The sequence below is a fragment of the Hemiscyllium ocellatum genome, chromosome 4 (genome assembly GCF_020745735.1).
Source record: "Hemiscyllium ocellatum isolate sHemOce1 chromosome 4, sHemOce1.pat.X.cur, whole genome shotgun sequence".
Taxonomy (NCBI): Eukaryota; Metazoa; Chordata; class Chondrichthyes; order Orectolobiformes; family Hemiscylliidae; genus Hemiscyllium; species Hemiscyllium ocellatum.
In genome coordinates, this window is record NC_083404.1 from 109,714,284 (window position 1) to 109,737,202 (window position 22,919).

General features: G+C 43.4%; 1 protein-coding gene across 3 annotated transcripts in view; it reads left to right on the forward strand.

Annotated features, from left to right (window-relative positions):
• The first annotated feature begins 20,040 nt into the window (after window positions 1-20,040).
• Window positions 20,041-22,919, forward strand: part of map3k22 (mitogen-activated protein kinase kinase kinase 22) — a 112,646-nt gene continuing 109,767 nt past the window's right edge. For all 3 annotated transcript variants that reach the window (XM_060823765.1, XM_060823767.1, XM_060823768.1), the window contains exon 1: window positions 20,041-20,530. The gene's annotated coding sequence lies outside the window, so the exon portion shown is untranslated. The remainder of the gene's footprint in view (window positions 20,531-22,919) is intronic.

A 22,919-nucleotide genomic window follows, 5' to 3' on the forward strand; every position in this document is an offset into this window, starting at 1 on the left:
GCCCCCTTCCTGTGGTTCATCTTGTTTCCCTGAGAGAAAAGGGAACCTGGAATAGGGGAAACATCCCTCTCCCTCTTCTTGCTTTTCCACTGATGCTGGTCACCAGCGGTTAAAGCAATCAAATATGAGTATATGAACATTCCAGCAGACACTGAGTATGCTGCTGGACTTGGGTCCCAGTGCCACACATTTTGACTCTCCATGGCAAGTCAGACAAATGCATGTGAGAGCCAGCGTGTTTGATAGATTCCTCTATCCTTTGATCCACTTTATTAGCTGCTTCTTGCAAACCTTCATGATGTTACTGTTGCTGTATTTTGCCAAACCTAATTAATGGATGAAAACAGGGGCACACCATCTGCCTGGGACTGAGCAGGTACCTGACCTCCAACAGTCCTCTGATTGCCAAAGGCTTGGGTGTTTCTTCATTGACAAGCTGCATAGACTTGTCATTGATGTGCTCACCAGATCGTTCGATGGAGTCTGATCTAGAAAAAGTAACCACTGTGGTGAAAGTCTCCAACAAGTAGAGAGTGCAGGTGAACACCTTGCAGTGCATTCTCTGAGGCTACATTGACGTACTCCTGAGGAGGTGGAGCTCACGATCTCCAGTGCTGGCCTCTTTGTACAGTTTTTCCTCAGTGCTGCTATTGCCTTCAAAAGAGAAGAGATGGAATTAGTTGTTGAAGATTGGGAAAACCTTGTGCAGATTGAGTTACAACTGGTGTTAATGGAAAACATCACAGCACAATGAAGCATACTGGGTTGGCTGCCCATTGGTGTTTCCGATCCCAAGATGGTCAGTGAAAACCAATGTTCTCTTTAAGATGCATTTTACACAGCTGCACAAGCACTTGGAGATCCGTACTTATCAATCAGCATGTCAATGCCTTGACTTCTGATTTCTCCAGCCACTGCCTTGCACTGACCTTGGAGGTCAACACACCAGCAAGAGAAATGAGAAGGAATCTGGTGAGAGGCCTGATGTCTGTCACGCACCTGGCCTCCCCCTTGCTGACTTAGCCAGGGGGAGAATAACTATGATGGAACTGGACGCAGAACAGTTTGTAGTGATGCATGAGCAGGATCAGTTTTAAACAGCAAGTAGGAAATGCAAAGGGCAGGAACGGTTAGTAATTTGGGCGAATGAATGTGTCGTCAGCAAGTTCACCACTTCATCAGCCAATGCACCAATGCCTCAAAACATCTATCCCAGAGGATGGGAACAACATGCCTTTCCCCTATTGGGCATTGCTATTTCAAAGGTAGTTTCTGGCTTGCAGTGTCCTAAGTGGTATGCAGTTAGACTTCAATGATCATGCCAGAGGCATATATGTCAGAAGGTTCCACTGGCGATGAGCAGACCCTTGTGGCACTCCACTGGTCACAGGCCGCCAGTCTGAAAAACAACCCTCCACCACCACTCTTATCTTCTACCTTTGAGCCTGTTCTGTATCGAAAAGGCTAGTTCTCCCTGTATTCCGTGAGATCTAACCTTGCTAATCAGTCTCCCATGTGGAACCTTGTCGAACGCCTTACTGAAGTCCATATAGATCACATCTACTGCTCTTCCCTCATCAATCCTCTTTGTTACTTCTTCCAAAAGCTCAATCAAGTTTGTGAGACATGATTTTCCTCGCAGCTAAAAATGTATTGCTGGATAAGCGCAGCAGGTCAGGCAGCATCCAAGGAACAGGAAATTCGACGTTTCGGGCATAAGCCCTTCATTAGGAATCATGATTTCCCTCGCACAAAGCCATGGTGACTATTCCTAATCAGTCCTTGCCTTTCCAAATACATGTACATCCTGTCCCTCAGGATTCCCTCCAACAACTTGCCCACCACTGAGGTCAGGCTCACTGGTCTATAGTTCCCTGGCTTGTCTTTACCGCCCTGCTTAAACAGTGGTACCACGTTAGCCAATCTCCAGTCTTCCGGCACCTCACCTGTGACTATCGATGATACAAATATCTCAGCAAGAGGCCCAGCAATCACTTCTCTAGCTTCCCACAGAGCTCGAGGGTACACCTGATCAGGTCCTGGGGATTTATCCACCTTTACCTGTTTCAAGACATCCAGCACTTCCTCCTCTGTAATTTGAACATTCTGCAATGTTTCACCATCTATTTCCCTACAGTTTATATCTTACATATCCTTTTCCACAGTAAATACTGATGCAAAATACTTGTTTAGTATCTCTCCCATTTTCTGCGGCTCCACACAAAGGCCGCCTTGCTGATCTTTGAGGGGCACTATTTTCTCCCTAGTTACCCTTTTGTCCTTAACATATTTGTAAAAACCCTTTGAATTCTCTTTAATTCTATTTGCCAAAGCTATCTCATGTCCCCTCTTTGCCCTCCTGATTTCCCTCTTAAGTATACTCCTACTTCCTTTATACTCTTCTAAGGATTCACTTGATCTATCCTGTCTATACCTTACATATGCTTCCTTCATTTTCTTAATCAAACTCTCAATTTATTTAGTATTCCAGCATTCCCTATACCTACCAGCCTTTCCTTTCACATTAACAGCAACATACTTTCTCTGGATTCTCGTTATCTCATTTTTGAAGGCTTCCCATTTTCCAGCCGTCCCTTTACCTGCCCCCAATTTCGAAAGTTCTTGCCTAATACTGTCAAAATTGGCCTTTCTCCAATTTAGAACTTCAACTTTTAGATCTGGTCTATTCTTTGCCATCACTATTTTAAATCTAATAGAATTATGGTCGCTGACCCCAAAGTGCTCCCCCACTGACACCTCAGTCACCTGCCCTGCCTTATTTCCCAAGAGTAGGTCAAGTTTTCTACCTTCTGTAGTAGGTACATCCACATACTGAATCAGAAAATTTTCTTGTACACATTTAACAAATTCCTCTGCATCTGAACCCTTAACACTATGGCAGTCTCAGTCTATGCTTGGAAAGTTAAAATCCCCTACAAAAATCACCCTATTATTCTTACAGACAGCAGAGATCTCCTTAAAATTTGTTTCTCAATTTCCCTCTGTCTATTAGGAGGTCTATAATACAATCCCAATAAGGTTATCATCCTTTCTTATTTATCAGTTCCACCCAAATAACTTCCCTGGATGTATTTCCAGGAATATCCTCCCCCAGCACAGCTGTAATGCTATCCTTTATCAAAAACACCACTCCCCCCTCCTCTCTTGCCTCCTTTTCTATCCTTCCTGTAGCATTTATGTCCCGGAACATTAAGCTGCCAGTCCTGCCCATCCCCGAGCCATGTTTCTGTAATTGCTATGATATCAGAGTACCATGTTCCTAACCATGCCCTGAGTTCATCTGCCTTCCCTGTTAGGCCCCTTGCATTGAAATAAACACAGTTTAATTTATTAGTCCTACCTTGTCCCTGCCTGCCCTGACTGTTGACTTGCTTCTGTTCTCAACTGTATCAGTCTCAGATTGATCTCTTTCCTCACTAGCTCTCTGGTTCCCATCCCCCACCCCACCTTCCGAGCAGCTCAATCAAATTTCCCTACCAGTATATTAGATCCCTTCCAATTTAGGTGCAATCTGTCCTTCTTATACAGGTCACTTCTACCCCAAAAGAGATTCCAATGATCCAAAAATGTGAATCCTTCTGCCATACACCAGCTCCTCAGCCATGCATTCATCTGCTCCTTCCTCCTATTCCTGCCCTCACTAGCTCGTAGCACCAGGAGTAATCCAGATATTACTACTCTCAAGGACCTCCTTTTTAAATTCCTGCCTAACTCTCTGTAATCTCCCTTCAAACTCTCAATCTTTTCCCTTCCTATGTCATTGGTTCCAATGTGGATAATGACCTCTTGCTGGCCCTCTCCCCCATGAGAACATTCTGGCCCCTCTCTGAGACATCCTTGATCCTGGCACCAGGGAAGCAACACACCATTCTGATTTTTCGCTGCTGGACACAGAAATGTCTGTCTGTACCTTGGACTAGAGAGTCCCCTAATGCAATTGATCTCTTGGAACCCGACGTACCTCTTGTTGCACTAGAGCCAGTCTCAATACCAGGAACTTGGTTGTTCGTGTTACATTCCCCTGAGAATCCATCACCCCCTACATTTTCCAAAACAGCATACCTGTTTGAAATGGGTGTAGCCACAAAAGACTCCTGCTCTAGCTGCCTATCTTTCTTACCTTTCCTGGAGTTAACCCATCTATGGGACTGTATCTGAGACTTTCCCCCCTTCCTATAACTGTCATCCATTACATACTGTTGCTATTGCAAATTCCTCATTTCTTCTAACTGGCTCTCCAACCAATCTATTCAACCTGATAAGATTCACAACCAACAGCATTTATGGCAGACATAATCCGCTATAACCCTTAAACTCTCTTTAAACTCCCACATCTGACAAGAAGCGCATATCACTCTACTAAAGGCCATTTTTGCTTCTTCACAATCTACAGACCCAGAAAATAACACCGTCTTATTCTTCTACAAAGACCGCCCCAGATTAAATTAATAGTTATGGCTTATATTTTAAGTTTAATCAAGAGACATACCTCTAAAAACATATAATCAAGAAAGAACTCACTCTCCTCACTATTGCAGACTTTGCGTCGGACACACTTAAAGCAACGATACTCTATCTGCTTCTGTGCTATGAACTTTTCCCAACAATTCCTCCAAGATCAATTGTGAATTGCACTGTTTGTTAATTTTCCCAGATGCACTCCAATGTCCAGCGATAAATGAATTCAAACAGCAAAGGCAGTATCAATTTCTCTCTCTCTCTCTCCCCTGCATTGACCTCACCATGTGCTTCCTTTGTCTGTTCTTCTCCTGTTGTTTTGACTTTTTTTCCCAAAGTTCCAAAACAATACAACAGCGTAGAAAACAGTAATTGCTGCTCCTGGAATTCGAGGAAATCACCTCCAACACCTAAAATACCTCAAATTAGAGCAGCTGTTACAGCCAGAAATTTTTCCCGTCCTCCATCTTGGATTACCCAAAATCCTCTGCCTTCAGTCCTTTCTCCAAAATTGCGAGATGCTCTGAAATCCAAAATTTTTTCATCGAGTGTGGAGCGTCATTTTGGTGTGCGAAGAGGTGACCCAACTCCACACCCACTTGAGCCACGTCACTCAGATGTGACATGGCGTTGTGGCCCAGAAATGGCAGGTGTCAATTATGTCTCAGCGCTCGTACTATTCACACATGTATATGCTGTTAAGTAAATTTTTTTTAAAAATTCACTGCGAAAATGTCATTTATTCCAAAATCCAAACAATTCCAAATTCCAAAAACAACTGACCCCAAGGATTTCGGTTAAAGGATTGTGTACGTATACTGGTTTGTTCAACTGTTCTTGTTGTGATTTTTTTAAAAGCTGTTTGTTTGTCTAGTGCATGGAGACTGGCAATAAAGGGTAAATTCTGTTGTTCAGTTGCTTGTGAAGAACATGATCCGTGGTTGTAATATAACTGCTCATATAATCTGAATTGATTGATGTAAAACAACTTGGTGAGCCACAGTGCAACATCGTTAGCTCCTAGGCAAGAACTGGGTGGTAAACCCTCATGATTGTTTGATGATGAGTTGAGGTTAAAATGATGAATGAGTTCCAACCCTGTTTCCTTCCCTGTTTGGCTGGAGACATACTGATCAAGAAAGTTTTCTTGTATGTATTTCGATATTCCTCCCTCTTCTTCGCCTTTGATATTATCACTTGGATTAGCTCAACTTTGATTATTTTAAAGTTCTCTATTATCAATACACTTTAGCCGGTGTACATTTCTGAAAGTTTTGAGCTATTTTCCCTCCCCTATCTTCATCCTGCTTTTGATAGCTTGTATGAAATGACAAGCATGGCAATATCTCTTTGACTTCTCCTTAATTCGGATCAAATAGGTTCTTCTGTGAATACTCAATATTATAATTCCTTTCCAGTTCGAGAACAGTTTGAGTCATGCTACCACTACACCTCACCCTTTTTTCTGTCAACTTTATGAATGCTTTGTAACCAAGAATGTGAAGTTCCAAATCATTCTCTTGTTGAGTCAGATCTCCACTTCGCCACCATATCTTAACCATGCAGCAATTTGTGCCCGTAACTCAACAACTTTATTCTTTATGCTTCATGCTTTCATGTACAATCATTTCAAAGGCATCCTAATCTGCTTCACATTTTCTGTCTCATCCATTCTATTTCTGAACTATTCTCTATTCTAGCGCTGCTCGTCAGTCCCGGTTCTGTGCGTACCTTGCTTCTCTTTTTTAATACTTCCAAATAAGATTAAAACCTTATCCACAGCACTAGTTAATCAGCTCACAAGGCCTCCTGTGCCTCCCCAGTCACAATTAATCTAATTTCTGGAACAAAAGTAGCAATTTCTGAAGAAGTATCAACAGACCTGAAATGTTAATGCTGCCTTCTCTCCACAGATGCTCCCACAACTGCTGAGTTTCCCCAGCAATTTCTGGATCAGAATCCCACCATAAACAGTTCTTTGTCTTAGTAACCTCCTTCATGTCATTGTTTCGATATATAATTGCACAGGTACCAAAAGGAATCTAGAAATTAGTGTCTTTGACAGCATGTAGTGTAACTCTTCACAAGCTTCTAAAATTCTGACTGCAGAATCTGAAGCCTTTTCTTTCCAATCTCAATGGTTTGAAAATGACCATGGCTCTTCCCTTTCTCTCACAGAGTGTATTGCAGCTGCCTCATAACATTCTTCATCCCAATACATTGACACAGCACCATCAGAAGTGCTGTGCAAAAGGTGGTCTGTCTGGGATCATCAAATACAATTACACAGTGATGTTAGGTGCACAGGGTCGACAGATAAACATTTAATTACAGCTATCTAAAAAAAATTGATCGATTAAATAGTTTAAAAATGAAAATGAAGCTAATTAGTTTAAATGCATAAATCACATTTTGTGGATTGTATTGAATAATTTATCACAGAATTCAGTTCAGTGTTTAATTAGTCAATCCGATTTAGAATAAAGTTAAGGTTAACTAAACAGGGGATATCAACATTAAAGGGTTCTGAATCATCATTGAAATTTTACAACTGTATGTTGTATGACCAATCCTTATTGCTGACCACCCACTCATATGAGGGTATCTGTTGTATTGCTCATCATGTTGCTTCCACCATCCTTTTTAAGGGGAGGAATCTATAGAGCATCTTTGTCTGAAGAGTCGAAGAAAACCATTTGCTAATCGAATGAGAAGAGGCTCCTGACTTAAGCAGGTTGTAGTTTATTGCATTGTTGCAACTCAGTACAACTTACACTGATATGATAGGCATTGTTACAAAGATTGTAAGGCAATAGATGTAGGATCAGAAGTAGACTGTTTGGCCCCATTGAGTCAGCTCCACAAGTCTTTGAGGTGGTGGCTGATCTGATAATCCCACTTCCATCTTACTGCCTTCACTCAATTGTCAGACCTATATCTAAGTGACATGCTACCCGAACTGAGGGTCTTCCATTGCTTCACAGCCATTAGCTAGGTGATTTTGTTAACTAGAACTTGAAGGAACGGAGGAAAAGTAAACTCATTGTAACCTTCTAGTTTGACCTCTTGATCACAGGATTTTCTTAATTTTCTCTTATAATTGCTGTACAGAGCTATGTTGTCTCATGCTGTGCATGTGTGAATGTTCATGTGTTTGGGATTAAGAGGATAAAGTCCTGCAGAGTAACGTAGTTGCCATATGTTCAAAGCATAAGTTTATTTCTTATAACCAAGTTCTTTTGAGTTTTATGAAGTAATCTAATGAAAACTACTTTCAGTTTTAGTCCAGAAAGTTTATTTGGAAACACCAGCTTTCAGAGCGCTGCTCCTTCATCAGGTGGTTGTGGAGTATCTTATCCTCCACAATCACCTGATGAAGGAGCAGCGCTCTGAAAGCTAGTGCTTCCAAATAAACCTGTTGGACTATAACCTGGTGTTGTGTGACTTTTAATGTTGTACATCCCAGTTCAACACCGGCATCTCCAAATCAAAACTACTTTGGAATGGATAGCAGTATTAATGGGAAACAAATTGACTATTTTGTGATTAAGTAGAACAGGTAGCATTCATAATTATCGAGGTGAATTGATGCTGCAAGCCAACAATATAAAATAGAGATAACAGATGAATTGAATTTAAAATAAATTGGCCTTCACAGTTGAGAATTCAAGCACTACTCCAAAGAAGCAATAAATCAGGAAATAGAAATATTCAAAAAGTGAGGGAGACAGTAAACAGGAAACTTCAAACTAATTAGCTTCTCATCTGCCATCAGGAAAAAGCAATTATTGAAGAAGCTATGGCATGTCACTTAGATAGGTTCGAAATAATCAGGCAGATTCAAACCAATTTTATGAAAAGGAAGTTTGTCAATCTAATGGAAATCATTGCGGAGACATTATTATGTGGTGAAAGGGGAAATGATAGATATACAGTATTACAATTCGATGTTTTTCATGTTAATAGAATAGAATAGCCTTTATTGTCACATGCAGCCGAATGAGTGTAGTGAAAAGTTTGTAATGTTACCTCTTGGTCTCATCATAGGTACAGATACATTAAGTGTTGTTCCAGATTTGAAATAGTAAAGAAAACGATTAGCATGGGAATGCGAAAGTTAAAAAGTTCAGTATGATAATAAAAAGTATTCAAGTTATAGTCCTTTTCCAACATGAGTCTGTGCCTACTGGGCTTCCGAACTTGAGGCCACAATGCCTCCACACACTGGTCTCCATCCAGCACTCACTCTGCTACTGCTCTCAGACTTAGCCCACACACAGTGTGGCTGACTCAGCTCATGATCGTTATGCTGCTGCTCCAGGACACAGGCCGTGACTCAGCCTGTCCTTGCTCTGCTTCCACTCTGGTACCCAGCCTGTGACTTAGCCCGTGCTCAGTCTTCTCCTGTTCCAGGACCAGGCCCATGCTTGCTCTGCTCTCACTCCAGGATCCGGCCCGTGATTCGGCCTGTGCTCGCTCTGCTCCCACTCCAGGAGCTGGCCCGTGATTCGGCCTGTGCTCGCTCTGCTCCCACTCCAGGATCTGGCCCGTGATTCGGCCTGTGCTCGCTCTGCTTCTGCTCTGGGATCTGACCCGTGACTCGGCTTGTGCTCGCTATGCTCCCACTCCAGGATCTGGCCCATGATTCGGCCTGTCCTCACTCTGCTCTTGCTCTGGGATCCAGTCTGTGACTTGGCCTGTCTTTGCTCTGCTCCCATTCCAGGACACGGCCTGTGGCTAGACCTGTCCTCAATCTGCTCCTGTTCCAGGATTCGGCCCATGACTCAGCGTATGCTTGCTCTGCTCCCACTCTAGGATTTGGCCCATGACCAGGCATGTGCTCACTCTGCTCCCGCTCCAGGATTCGGCCTGTGACTCTGCCTGTGCTCACTCTGCTCCTGCTCTGCGATCCGGTCCGTGACTTGGCCTGTCCTCACTTTGCTCCTGTTCCAGGATCCAGCCTGTGACTCAGCCTGTGCTTGGTCTGCTCCCGTTCCAGGATTTGGCCCGTGACTCAGCCTGTCCTACTCTGCTTCTGCTCTGGGATCTGACCCGTGACTTGGCCTGTCCTCGCTCTGATCCCATGCTAGCATCTGGTCCGTGATTTGGCCTGTGCTCGCTCTGCTCCCGCTCTAGGATCCGGCCAGTGACTCAGCCTGTGCTCGCTCTGGGATCCGGCCAGTGACTCGGCCTGTGCTCGCTCTGCTCCCATGCTGGGATCTGGCCCGTGACTTGACCTGTGCTCGCTCTGGGATCCGGCTAGTGACTCGGCCTGTCCTTGCTCTGCTCCCACACTGGGATCTGGCCCGTGACTTGGCCTGTGCTCACCCTGGAATCCGGCCAGTGACTCGGCCTGTCCTTGCTCTGCTCACACGCTGGGATCTGGCCCGTGACTTGTCCTGTGCTCACTCTGGGATCCAGCCAGTGACTCGGCCTGTCCTCGCTCTGCTTCCGCTCTGGGATCCGTCCAGTGACTCAGCCTATACTTGCTATGCTCCTGTTCCAGGATCTGGCCCAGGACTCGGCCTGTGCTCGCTCTGCTCCTGCTCTGGGATCGGCCTATAACCCTGCATGTCCTCACTCTGCTCCCACTCCAGGATCCAGACCGTGACTCAGCCTGTCCTCGCTCTGCTCCCGTCTGAGTTCTGACCACGACTCAACTCTCTCCATCTCGTCTCGCCTCCATCCTCCAAGTGGGCTAATGTACTTTCAGAAGTTAAAAGTTGGGGAAGGTGAGGTGGGGGATAGTCGTTGACAAAAAAGCTGCAAAGAAGAGAAAAAAGGAAGAAAAGAGAGCAGAGGAGCTCTGACTGGAGCGTCTTAGTCTCATTTGATAAAGTGTGACACATTGTTGTGGAATATAAAAGCTCAAAGCATTTTGCATGCATACAAAATTGGCTGGCTGAGATGAAATAAAGAGTAGGCATAAATACGTCTTTTTCAGGTTGGTAACATGTAACAACTAGTTGCCACAAGTATTGGAATGGAAGGACTGGTTGCCAAATTTGCTTATCACCCAAAGCTAGAGACATGAAACATAGCTGGAGTAGATCTAGGCCAATGAGAATTAAGTCACTGTGCCAAAGTCAGGGCACTCCTTTCCTAAAGGCATTGTGGGTGCACTTAGTCCAAATGGATCGCAGCACTTTAATAAGGTAGCTTACCAAAACCTCTCAAGGGCAACTGGGAGTGGCAATAAGTACTGACCCAGTCACTAATGCCCACATTCTGTCAGTGAATAAAACAAAAGAATTTTTCCTTTTCAGCCTGCTCCACCATTCAATATGATCATGGTGGATCATTCAAATCAAGAGCCTGCTCCCACCTCTCCCCATACCTGTTGATCCCTTTTACACGAAGAACTAAGTTTGCAGATGACACCAAAACTGGAGGTGTAGTGGACGGCGAAGACAGTTACCTCAGAGTATAAACGGGATCTTTATCAGATGGGCCAATGGGCTGAGAAGTGGCAGATGGAGTGTTGCTGAACAAAGAGACCTTGGAGTGCAGGTTCATAGTTCCTTGAAAGTAGAGTTGCAGGTAGATAGGATAGTGAAGAAGGTATTTGGTATGCTTTCCTTTATTGGTCAGAGCATTGAGTATAGTAGTTGGGAGGTCATGTTGCGGCTGTACAGGACATTGGTTAGGCCACTTTTGGAATATTGTGTGCAATTCTGGTCTCCCTCCTATCGAAGGATTTTGTGAAACTTGAAAGGGTTCAGAAAAGATTTACAAGAATGTTGCCGGAGTTGGAGGATTTGAGCTATCGGGAGAGGCTGAATAGGGTGGCTCTCTTTTCCCTGGAATGTTAAAGGCTGAGGGATGACCTTAGAGAGGTTTATAAAATCATGAGGGGCACAGATAGTATAAAAACACAAGGTCTTTTGCCTGGGGTGGGGCAGTCCAGAACTAGAGCAAATAGATTTAGAGTGAGAGGCGAAATGTTCAACAGGCACCTTAGGGGCAACATATTCACGCAGAGGGTGGTACGTGTTTGGAATGAGCTGCCAGAGGAAGTGGTGGAGGCTGGTACAATTGCAACATTTAAAAGGCAGCTGGGTGGGTATATGAATAGGAAGTGTTTAGAGGGATATGGGCAAAGTGCTGGCAAATGTGACTGGGTGAGGTTAGGATATCTGATCGGCATGGACGGGTTGGACCAAAGGGTCTGTTGCTATACTGTACATCTCTTTGACTCTATAACTATATCTGACTGCTACTTGAAAGTATTCAATGCTATGGCCATAACCACTTTGTGTGGCAGAGGATTCCACAGGATCACCTCTGTCTGGGTGAAGAAACTTATCATCTGAATCCTAAACAGCCTATCCTGTTTCCTTAGAATGTGACCCCAATTCTGGTCTTGCCAGTCATTGGGAACATGCTGTGTGCATTTAACTTATCTAGTATTGTTAGAATTTTGTAGGTTTCGATGAGATTTCCCAAACCCCACACCCCCTCCCCCCAATTCTTCTAAGGTCCAGTTTCTCATCATAAGTCAGTCCTGCCATCCCAGTAATCAGCCTAGTAAACCTTTGTTGCACTCCCTGTACAACTCAAACATCTTTCCCCAGATAATGAGACAAAAGCTGCACACAAAATTCCAGGTGTGGTCTCAAGACCTTGTACAACTGGAGCAAGACCTCCCTGTTCTTGGATTGGCATCTTCTCACTATGAAGGTCATTTGCTTTAAAGTCACAGAGATCTACAACAGACTTTTTGTGTCAATCTCAGCATTTGCCTTCTCATCTATTTCTGTGTCACCTGCAAATTTGAAGATACTACATTCACTTCCCTCACCTAAATCATTAATATATATTGTAAATTCTGGTCCAGCATTAACTCCTTTGGTTACAGTTTCAATCCTGAAAATGTTCCCTTTATCCTAACTCTCCGCCTTCTGCTAGTTTTTCTAATATTTGCTAATATATTACCCCATAGACTCTTATGTTATTCAATAGCCTTGTGTTAGGTAGTTTATCAACAGCATATTATACCTGCAGATTCCTCTTTATCTAATCTGCTTGTTACCTCCGCAAAGAATTCTGGTAACTTGGTCAGACGTGATTTCATCTTCATGACGCCATGCTGATTCTGCTTGACTATATTATGTATTTCTATTCTTCTGTGATTACATTATTTAGAAAGGACTCTTAACAATTTTCCAAAGACTGATATTAAGCTAATTGCCCTATAGTTATGTTTCTTTTCTTCACTCTTCTTTACATAATGGTGTTACACTGGACATTTTCCATCCTCGGGGAAATTTCCAGAATCTAAGACATCTTGGAAGTGCATCAACTGACTCCACTTGTTCTACTACTCTTGGATGCAGCCTAGCAGTTTCAGAAACATTATTGGCTTTCCATCTCACGAGTTTCACTCGTATCTTTCCTCTCATAACAGTTATTGTATTTATTTCTCCATACCCCTTTGACCCTTGATTATCTGATGCTTTTGGAATGCAATTATTGTCTTCCACTGAAGACTGATGCCATTCTCCCATTCCTTGAGTTGCCATTATTATTTCCCAGCCTCTTTCCTTAAGGGGCCTATGGTCACTGGTTTTTATGTTTATTTTTATATGTTAAAGCAGTTCTTAAACTTGGAGAGTAAAAGAGCAAGTAATATAAAAAAATGGAGTATATTTTCTCACTTTTTTGATGAGCATCTTTTGTTTGTTTTTAAAACATTCCCAAACCTCTGGTTTACCAATGATCTGTGCCATATTATATCTCGTTTCTTTCATTTTCGAACTGTTCTTAACTGCTTTGGTTACCATATTTGATTATATCCCCTGCCAGGAGTCCTTCTTCGCCGTTGGGTTATACCTTTGTGAGGTATTGTGAACTATATTCTGCCACTATTCTCAACTGTCTTTTCTGCTAAACTATTTCTGAAATTCACCAGTCGTGCCTCATTAATTTGAGATTACCCTTTTTCAGGTTCAGCACAGTTATTTCTGACACAAGTTTTTCACTCTCAAACTGAGAGAAAGCTAAATTCAACCACGCTGTCGTCACAGTTTCCAAGGAATTCCATTACTATTTATTAATTAAACTTGCCTCATTACACATTACCAGATCCAAAATAGCCTGATCCCTTATTATTCTTGTGAACTTTATGAATTCTTCCCCATGGATACATATGCTAATTTAGTTTTTCCAATCTACATGAAAATTAAAATCACTGATTAATATGCTGTCTTTTTTACGTGTCCTTGTTGTTTCCTGATGTATTATTTGCTCTATAGTATAGCTGTTTTGTTAGCAGGTATACAGTCTTACCAGTCTCTTCTTGTCGTATCTTATCTCAACCCATATGGATTCTACATCTTCTGATCCAAGATCAATTCTTGGTGTTATATTTATTCGTTTTCACACTAAACTTCTCACAAACCATCCTTTCTTTCTTGTTTGGCCTTTCAAAAAGTTCACATTCACAAAGAATCTCCTGAATATTTTTTTTCCCAACTTTAGTCTCCTTGTAACCATGACTTTGAAGGTTATATGATTATACCCATTAACCTCTTTTTGTGCTGTTAATTCACTAATATATTGTTCAGAAATAATGCACATTTATGTAAAGAGCCATTAATTTTGCTTTTTTACCAATGGTAATGTGGCTAGAAGATTGAGTTGGAAAAAGCATAGCAGCTCAAGCAGCATTTGAGGAGAAGGGGAGTTAATGTTTCATGTTGGAACCTTACATCAGGATTAGGGGAGGAGAAGGGGGCTGTGAAATAAATAGAGAGAGAGAGTGGGGCTCAGAGAAAGGTGGGTGGGATGGTGATAGGTGGATCCAGGTAGGAGATGGCTGTGATTGGTCAGTGGGAAGGGTGGAATAGATAGGTGGGAAAGAAGATGGACAGGTAGGGTCAGGTTAAGAGAGCGGGTTGGAGAGAGAGGGCTGGACCTGGGATGAAGTGATGGGTGGGGAGATTTGGAAATTCACCAGCTTCCAAATCTCCCCACACCCCATTTCATCCCAGGTCCAGCCCTCCCTCTCCAACCCACCCTCTTAACTTGACCCTACCTGTCCATCTTCCTTCCCACCTATCTGTTCTACCCTCCCCACTGCTCAATCACATCCACCTCCTACCTGGATCCACGTATCGCCATCCCACCCATCTTTCCCCAGCCTGACTCCCTCCCTCCATTTATTTCGCAGCCCCATTCCCCTCCCCAGTCCTGATGAAAGATTCCAACCTGAAAGAAAGACTCCCCTTCTCCACAGATGCTGCTTGACCTGCTGTGCTTTTTCCAGCTCAACTCTTTATCCAATCTGACTCTCCAACCTCTGCAGTTCTCACTAATTCCAAGTTACCAATGGCAGTGGCCTAGTGGTATTATCACTCGACTATTAACCTAGAGACCCTGGCAATAACCTCAGGACCTGGCTTTGTGGATGAATTCCATAAGAGAAATTTGGAATTAAGAATCCAATGAATGATGACAATGAATCCCTTGTTGATTGTTGGGAAAAACAATCTGGTTCACTAATGTCCTGTACAGAAGGAAATTGCCCTTACCAGGTCTGGCCTACGTGTGACTCTGGACCCATAGCAATGTGCTTGACTTTTAACTGCCCTCTGGGCAATTACGGTGGGGCAATCAATGTTGGCCGAGCCAGCAATGCCCTCACCCTGTGACTGAAGAAATGATTTCTCATTTGAACTTTTTTGCTGCATTTTTCATGTTTGTACGTCCTGTTCCTTCCTGCCCCACTCTACTTATCTTTATCTAAATAACTACTGTGCAATCCTTTTGCTTTGTAATCTGACTTATCCCTTCTCCAAAGTAAATGTCACATCAAAGGAGAAGGCCTAAAAGGTTGTGAAAATAAACGTAAGCCTGATGACTAGGAGTGTTTCAAAGTTTGGCAAAGGGCAACAAATAAACTGACAAAGTGGTCACTTCTCATAGCTCACTTGTGGCATGTGAGCATTGCTGCCTGGCCAGGATTTATTGCCCACCCCTAGTTGCCCTTGAGAAGGTGGTAGTGAGCTGCCTTCTTGAAGTGCTGCAGTTCAGGGCTATGGGATGACCCACAATACCCTTAAGGCAACAATTCCAGGACTTTGACCCAGTGGCAGTGAAGGAACGGTGATATGTTTCCAAATCAAGACCATGAGTGATTTGGAGTAGAACTCGCAGACGGTGGTGTTCTCATGTAACTGTTGCCATTGTCCTTCCAGCCGGAAGTGTTCACAGGTTTGGAAGATGTTGTCAAAGGATCTTTGGTTACTTTCTGCTGTGCAATTTGTAGATTGTATACACTGCTACTACTGGCCGTCATTAGCAGAGAATGCGGATGCTTGTGGATGTGGTGCTAATCAAGTGGGCTGTTTCGTCCTTAATAATGTTAAGTTTGCCCCGATACCCATTGATTCTAGTTTTGCTCAGAGTCTTTGATCAAATGCAGCCTCGATATCAGGAATGATATTGGACCTGCACCCATCCAGGCAAGTGGGGAGTATTCTATCATACTTCTGACTTGTGTCTTTTAGATGGTGGACAGACTTTGGGGAGTCAGGAGATTAGTTACTCGCTGCAGTATTCATAGGCTCTGACCTGCTCTTGTAGCCACTGTATTTATATGGTAAGTCCAGTTCAGCTTCTGGTCAATGGTAACCCCCAGGATATTGATATTAGGGGATTTGGTGATAGTAACATCATTGAATGTGAAAGGATGGTGGTTAGATTGTCTCTTATTGGAGATGGTCATTGCCTGGCATTTGTGTCTGCAGCCCTTAATTAGGGCCAGCATGGTGGCTCAGTGGTTAGCACTACTGCCTCACAGTGCCAGGGTTCGATTCCAGCCTTGGGCCACTGTCTGTGTGGAGTTTGCACATTCTCCTCGTATCCGCATGGATTTCCTCTGGGTGCTCTGGTTTCCTCCCCCAGTCCAAAGGTGTGCAGGAAAGGTGAATTGGTCATGCTAAATTGCCCATGATATTCAGGAATGTGTAGGTTAGGTGCATAAATTGGGGTAGATATAGGATGATAGGGTATGGGAATTGGTCTGGATGGATTACTGTTCAGAGGGTCAGCGTGGACTAGTTGATCGATGGGCCTGTTTCCACACTGTAGGAATTCTATAAAAAACGTTACTTGGAACTTGTCAGCCCAAGCCTGGATATTGTCCAGATATTGCTGCATGCAAACACAGACTGCTTCAATATCTGAGGAGTCATGAATGGTGCTGAACATCTGGGCCTAGGACATTATGCTGAGGAGCTCCTGCAGAGGAGTCCTGGGTCTGAGATGACTGACCTCCAACAACCACAACCAATTTTGTGTGTGTTCGGTACGACTCCAACCAGCAGAGAGTTTGCCCCGATACCCATTGATTCTAGTTTTGCTCAGAGTCTTTGGTCAAATGCAGCCTCGATATCAGGAATGATCATTCCCAACTCACCCTTGGATTTGAATTCTTTCGTCCATGGTTGAACCAAGGCCGAAATGAGGTCAGGAGCTGAGTGGCCCTATGTGGAACCTAAACTGGGCGTCACTGAGCAGGTGCTGCTTGATAGCACTGTTGATGACACCTTCCATTACTCTGCTGATGATCCAGAGGAGACTGATGGGAGGTAATTGATTGGGTTTGATTTGTCATGCATTATGTGTACAAGACCTGGGCAATTTTCCACATTGTTGGGTCGATACCAGTGTTGTAGCCGTACTGAAATAGGTTGGCTACGGGTACAGCAAGTTCTTGAGCACACATCTTCAGTACTATTGCCAGAATGTTGTCAGGGTTGATCGCTTTTGAAGTGTTTCAACCCATTCCTTAATATTACGTGGAATGAATCGAATTGACTGAAGGCTAGTATCTGTGGCTGTGGCCAAGATAGATGAAGGGCTTATGCACAAAATGTGGATTCTCCAGCTCCTCAGATGCTGCCTGACCTGCTGTGCTTTTCCAACACCACACTCTCGACTCTGATCTCCAGCATCTGCAGTCCTCACTTTCTCCTAGATAATCTACTCTGCACTTCTGGCTTAAAATTGTTACAAATGCTTCAGCCTTAGCTTTCCATCATTGAGGATGGGGATATTTGTGGAGCCTCCAGTGAGCTGTTAATTTTCCACCAGCATTCATGACTGGATGTGGCAGGATGGGAGAGCTTAGATCTAATCCTTTGGTTGTGGGATTGCTTAGCTCTGCCGATCACTTGCCCCTTATGGTGTATAATGAAGACGGAAAATCCATTATTCTCTCAACAGGGTATTAACCACATGAGGAATGTGAAGTTGTGAGATTCCACACAGGCTGTACTCTTTGATGACACTAAAATTTTACTGAATGGGGGTGGCTCCTCGCCTAAAGGACACACAGATCAGCCACCAGCTACCTTGAAAGGCTCAACTGTCATTGGCATTGTTAGTTCGACCTGTTAAGGGGATTGGTCCTTGTTTCATAGTTTTGTAGTAATTGAAGCAGGAGTAGGCCATTTGGCCCATCGAGCCTGCTCCACCAATCATTAAGATCATGGCTGATCTGTCTATCGTCTCAGCTCCTCCTACCTGCATTATCCCCATAACCTTTAATCCTCTACCATGCAAAAACCCATCCAACTGTGTCTTGAATATAGTTAATGAAGCTGCCTCTACTGCTTCCTTGAGCAGAGAATTTCGTAGATTAACTACTCTCTGGGAAAAACAGTTCCTCTCATCTCTGTCCTAAATCTACTTCCACAAATCTTGAGGCTATATCCCCTGGTCCTAGTCTCACCAACCAACGTACACAACTTGCCTGCCTCTATCTTATCTATCCCTTTCATATGTTTCTATAAAATCCCCTCTCATTCTTCTAAATTCTTGTGAGTCCAGTCCCGGGCGGCTCAACTTCTCCTCATAGGGTAACCCCCTCATCTCCAGAATCAACCTGGTGAACCTCCTTTACACCGCCTCCAAAGTCAATATATCCTTCCTCAGGTAAGGAGACCAGAACTGCCTGCTAACATCCCTCAATCAACAACTCTGTGCATCAGAGCACTGTCTTCCTTAAATAAAGGCAAAATAGTGCAATGTTGGTCATTTGAAATAAACACAGAGAATGCTGGAGAAACTGAGGAGGTCTGGCAGCAACCAAAGAATTGACGTAGAGTCATACTGGACTTGAAATGTTAAGTCTGTTTCTGTCTCCACAACTATTGTTCGTCTTGTCTTAAACTGCCTTTCTTGTTGGTCATGATGTGGAGGTGCCAGTGTTAGACTGGGGTAGACAAAGTTCAAAATCACACAACCCCAGGTTATAGTCCATTAGGTTTATCTGGAAGCACTAGCTTTCAGAGCACTACTCCTTCATCAGGTGGTTGTGCAGGAGGATCATAAGACACAGAACTTATAGCAAAATATCAGAGCATTATGCAATTGAAACAATGTATTGAACAAACCTAGATTGCTGTTAAGTCTTTCATTTTTTAGAATGGGTTGCAGGTTTCAGTTCATGAATATGTGAAAGCTAGTGCTTCCAAATAAACCTGTTGGACTATAACCTGGTGTTATGTGATTTTTAACTTTCTTGTTGGTGCCACTGCTGATACCCAGTGCTCCAACCCAACACTGAGTAGATAGTTCTCTGGTCCAGACCCATGTCCAATCACAAGGACCCCATATTGCCAAATTTCTGCTCTACCTGCTGTGGCCCACAATGGCACCCCATCCTCTCACTCAGAACTCCCAATCCTAGTACCCTGCATTTAAAACAAATCGACTTGTTTTCTTTCTGAGAACCTGTTTAGTGATGTCAGTACATGCCTCTGCAGCGGTCAGGACTTGAACCCAGGCCTCTTGGTCCAGGGTTAGGGACTCTACCTCTACTGGATTAGTGGTGCTGGAAGAGCACAGCAGTTCAGGGCAGCATCCAAAGTGCAGCAAAATCAACGTTTCGGGCAAAAGCCCTTCATCAGGGCTACACCAAGTCGGTCCCCTACTAAACCTGCTATTCCCAGGCCATCTCCCATCCAGGCCTGAGTGCTTGGCTTCACGGGGATCAGGCATTTTCAGATGAGTCTGACCATGAAGGTGAGCCATTGGCAATGCATTAACTCCTGTTTGCTGGATGCTGCCTTTACACAGGTGACTTCATGTCCCAGGTTTTAGCCACAGGTTTCCAGGTGACCAAGTCGCTGACCCCTGTAAAACATTTCCTTGGCCCCCCTGGTTGAAACAGGTTTAGAATGTTAAACAAGTTCGGAAACTGGCTGCTAACCTACTGCTATCCGTATTTTATCCTTAAACCTTCCTCTGGAACGTGTTCTCGGGGTGAGGTACTGGAGGTGAGGTCAGTTCATATTTCTCGTTTCTCTTTGCCTTGGGAGAAGGAATGGGTGCGGGCTTCCTGCAGGAATTGCTGCTCCTGGTATGTGCCAGGCTGCAGGACTCCTGGGGAAAAGTCTCAGGGACACTCGGGATGGGGCTGATGCCTCTTGTCTAGTGTGTTAGCTGTGTGCACTCCACTGTATGAGCAATGCCAAATGCAGATGGATGAGGCGGTGTGCGCCACGTCATGGTTTCTTGCTGCTCATGTTGCATTGACGCAGCAGACTGAACTTTCACACGGAAAATACAGGAGAAGGAGAGAAAAGCACGAATCAGAACACAGGGGAAACTCAGAGAAAGTTTGGAGACTGCAGGGAGTGAAGTAATCAAGCTTGGAAGAGTTGGTGGGCGAGTGGATTCCGCAACTATCTTGCAAAGAAAGAAACCCAACAGTTAGAGGAACAAAAAAAAACCTTTTTAAATTCATTCTCTCTCTTCCCCCCCCCCCCCTTTTCGTTTGGGTAAAGAGTTGCAACTGTCACCTTAGGTCGAGGGTGGGCTCTCAGCTGTTCCCCAGAACAGGAGAGAATCCCCCACCCCCTCAGTTCGTGCTAGCACGGTTAATCGAACTAGTTCCTGTATCTTAACAACGACACCCAAAAAAAGCCCGAATAAAGAGGAAGACACTGCGGACGTGAGTAAGTGAGAGAGAGAGAGAGAGAGAGAAACAAAACCTCCACTGCAGAAAATGCAACGATCAATTTGAGCTGAATATTTTGAGGTAAATTTTGCTTTTTGATGTTTTTCTGCCAGACACGTAATTACTCTTCAAGTGGAAACATGTTGAAGTAAAAATAGTGCTACTTTTTCTGTGTGGCTGTAAAATATTGCAGAATTGTCGAACTGTTCCTATTTTGCAGGAAGTAACGAAGCATCGACTCGCATTGCTACATTGCAATCTATCATGTTTTTAACTTTTTAACAAATAACTCTTTAAAATTGGTCTTGCATTTTGATGCATTTCTTTAAAGTTGGATATACCTATATGTATATATGTTTAAGGGAATTGTTTAAGATTGCACCCCGTTCTCAAACTATATGCGTAGTATGTAAGCCATCTCCTTTTGAAACAACTCTTACTGACAGAGCGAAGTTCTGGGATTTAGAGAGACGACACCATCGTCGAATGTGTTGTGTTGAAGTGGGCATATGTGCTGTAAATGTTATATAGATTAGACAGAAAAGTTATGCATTTGTGTCTGGGTGAAGTTTGATATTAGAGAACATAACAATCCCGTTTGATAAATTGAGAGAGATTTCCTAATCACATTCCTGCTTTAGTATTACATCAACAATCTGCATGTAGTTATTGCGCAATAGTGAAAGACATTGCTAATTTTACTTTATGGTGCGTGCAGCCTATTTATGGATATTGCTGTTCTCTCTGTGCATTCCTGCAGTTTATTTAATCGCCCCCGCTTTCTTGTTTGGAACCCGGGTCCCTAGGGTATTATGTGGGTGTCTGGATTACTAGTGATATTACTTTGATGTCTTCGCCTCTCATAACAAACATTAATTGTGTCCCTATTTTCTTCAACTATGGGATTAATTATGATGTCATTATTAATCATTTTATTGAACACTTGCTAATAACTGTGAGTGAAATTAAAGGTGCGAATAAGCGGATTGTTAAATATTTGGAAAGTAGGCTACGGGCTTGGGGGTGTGAAGATTGCCTTGAAGGATAATTCGCAATTCTTGGTGTGGGTAACAAACTTGCGGCTGTTTTGCTTCTTGTTCGGTTCCCTAAAGCTCAGGTGTCACCATCTTACTAAACTACCTTGAAAGTAATGTACCCGTAAACATGCAACTTAGATTTCTTGCATTTTGAAACAAACCGCCCCATTTTGTTTAAAAGGTTAGTCGTCATTTTTTTGCGGGGGAGGGAGGGTGTGGAATCTCCAAATAGCAGCTATAACCGAGGCAACTGAAGCTTTCTAGTCTGAGATGGACAGACTTTTGTTGGGGAAGAATATGAAAGATTATAGAACAAAGATGGGTAAATATACTTGGGGGTTGGTAGTAACCTGTAGAGCTGGCTTTAGGGACTAACAATCTTATTTGTATTGCTGACATTGTGATGTTACTTCGGAAAATAAAAGCCCCATATTTCACTTCTTGTTTTCTGGTGTTTGTGCTTTCAATGATATACTTTGTTTTACATGGAAGAATTTTCTCTTGACACTGTTCCTCCTCTCCATTTCCTGAAAACATGCCTCTGACTGTGTTTTTGGACCTCCCCACGTTGACTTTTACTCACATCCATTTCTCCCCCCATGCCCGGAGGCAGTTTGGCAGCCTGAAAAGTGCTACATAATTTCATGTTCTTGCTTTGTTTGTAATTTTAAAAATTTGATGTAATAATATCACATCTAAAATTGTGAATTAGCAAACATAATATGCATTGCATGTTTTTATAGTTCAATGTAAACTTAAATGAGTGAGATAGACTCAGACTTATACAGCATGGAAACAAATCTTTTGGTCCAACTCATTCGCGTCAACCAGGCATCCTAAATTAATGTAATCCCATTTGCCAGCATTTGGCCAATATCTCTATAAAACCTTCCTATTCACATACCCATCCAGATACCTTTTAAGCGTTGTATTCGTATCTGCCTCCACATTTCCTTAGGCAATTTGGTCCATGCACGTGCCACCCTCTTGTGAAAACGTTGTCCCTCAGGTTACTTTTAAATCACTCCTTAAAACCCAAGTCCCCCAACATCCTTGTAAATCTTTTGTGAACCCTTTCAAGTTTAACAACATTCTGGGAAACCAGAATTGAACCCAGTATTCTGAAAACAGCCCCACCAATGTCTGCTACAGATGCAGCATGGCAATCCCTACACGTATACTCAATATGCTGACCAGTACACACCTTCTTCCCCATATTGTCTACCTTTGACTCCACTTTCAAGGAATAATGCACTTTCACCCATAGGTCTTTGTTTGGCAACACTCCCAGGCCCTACCATTAACTGTATAAATTCTATCCTGGTTTCCTGCGAGGAAACCCACGCAGACACGGGGAGAATGTGCAAACTCCACACAGTCAGTCGCCTGAGGCGGGAATTGAACCCGGGTCTCTGGCGCTGTGAGGCAACAGT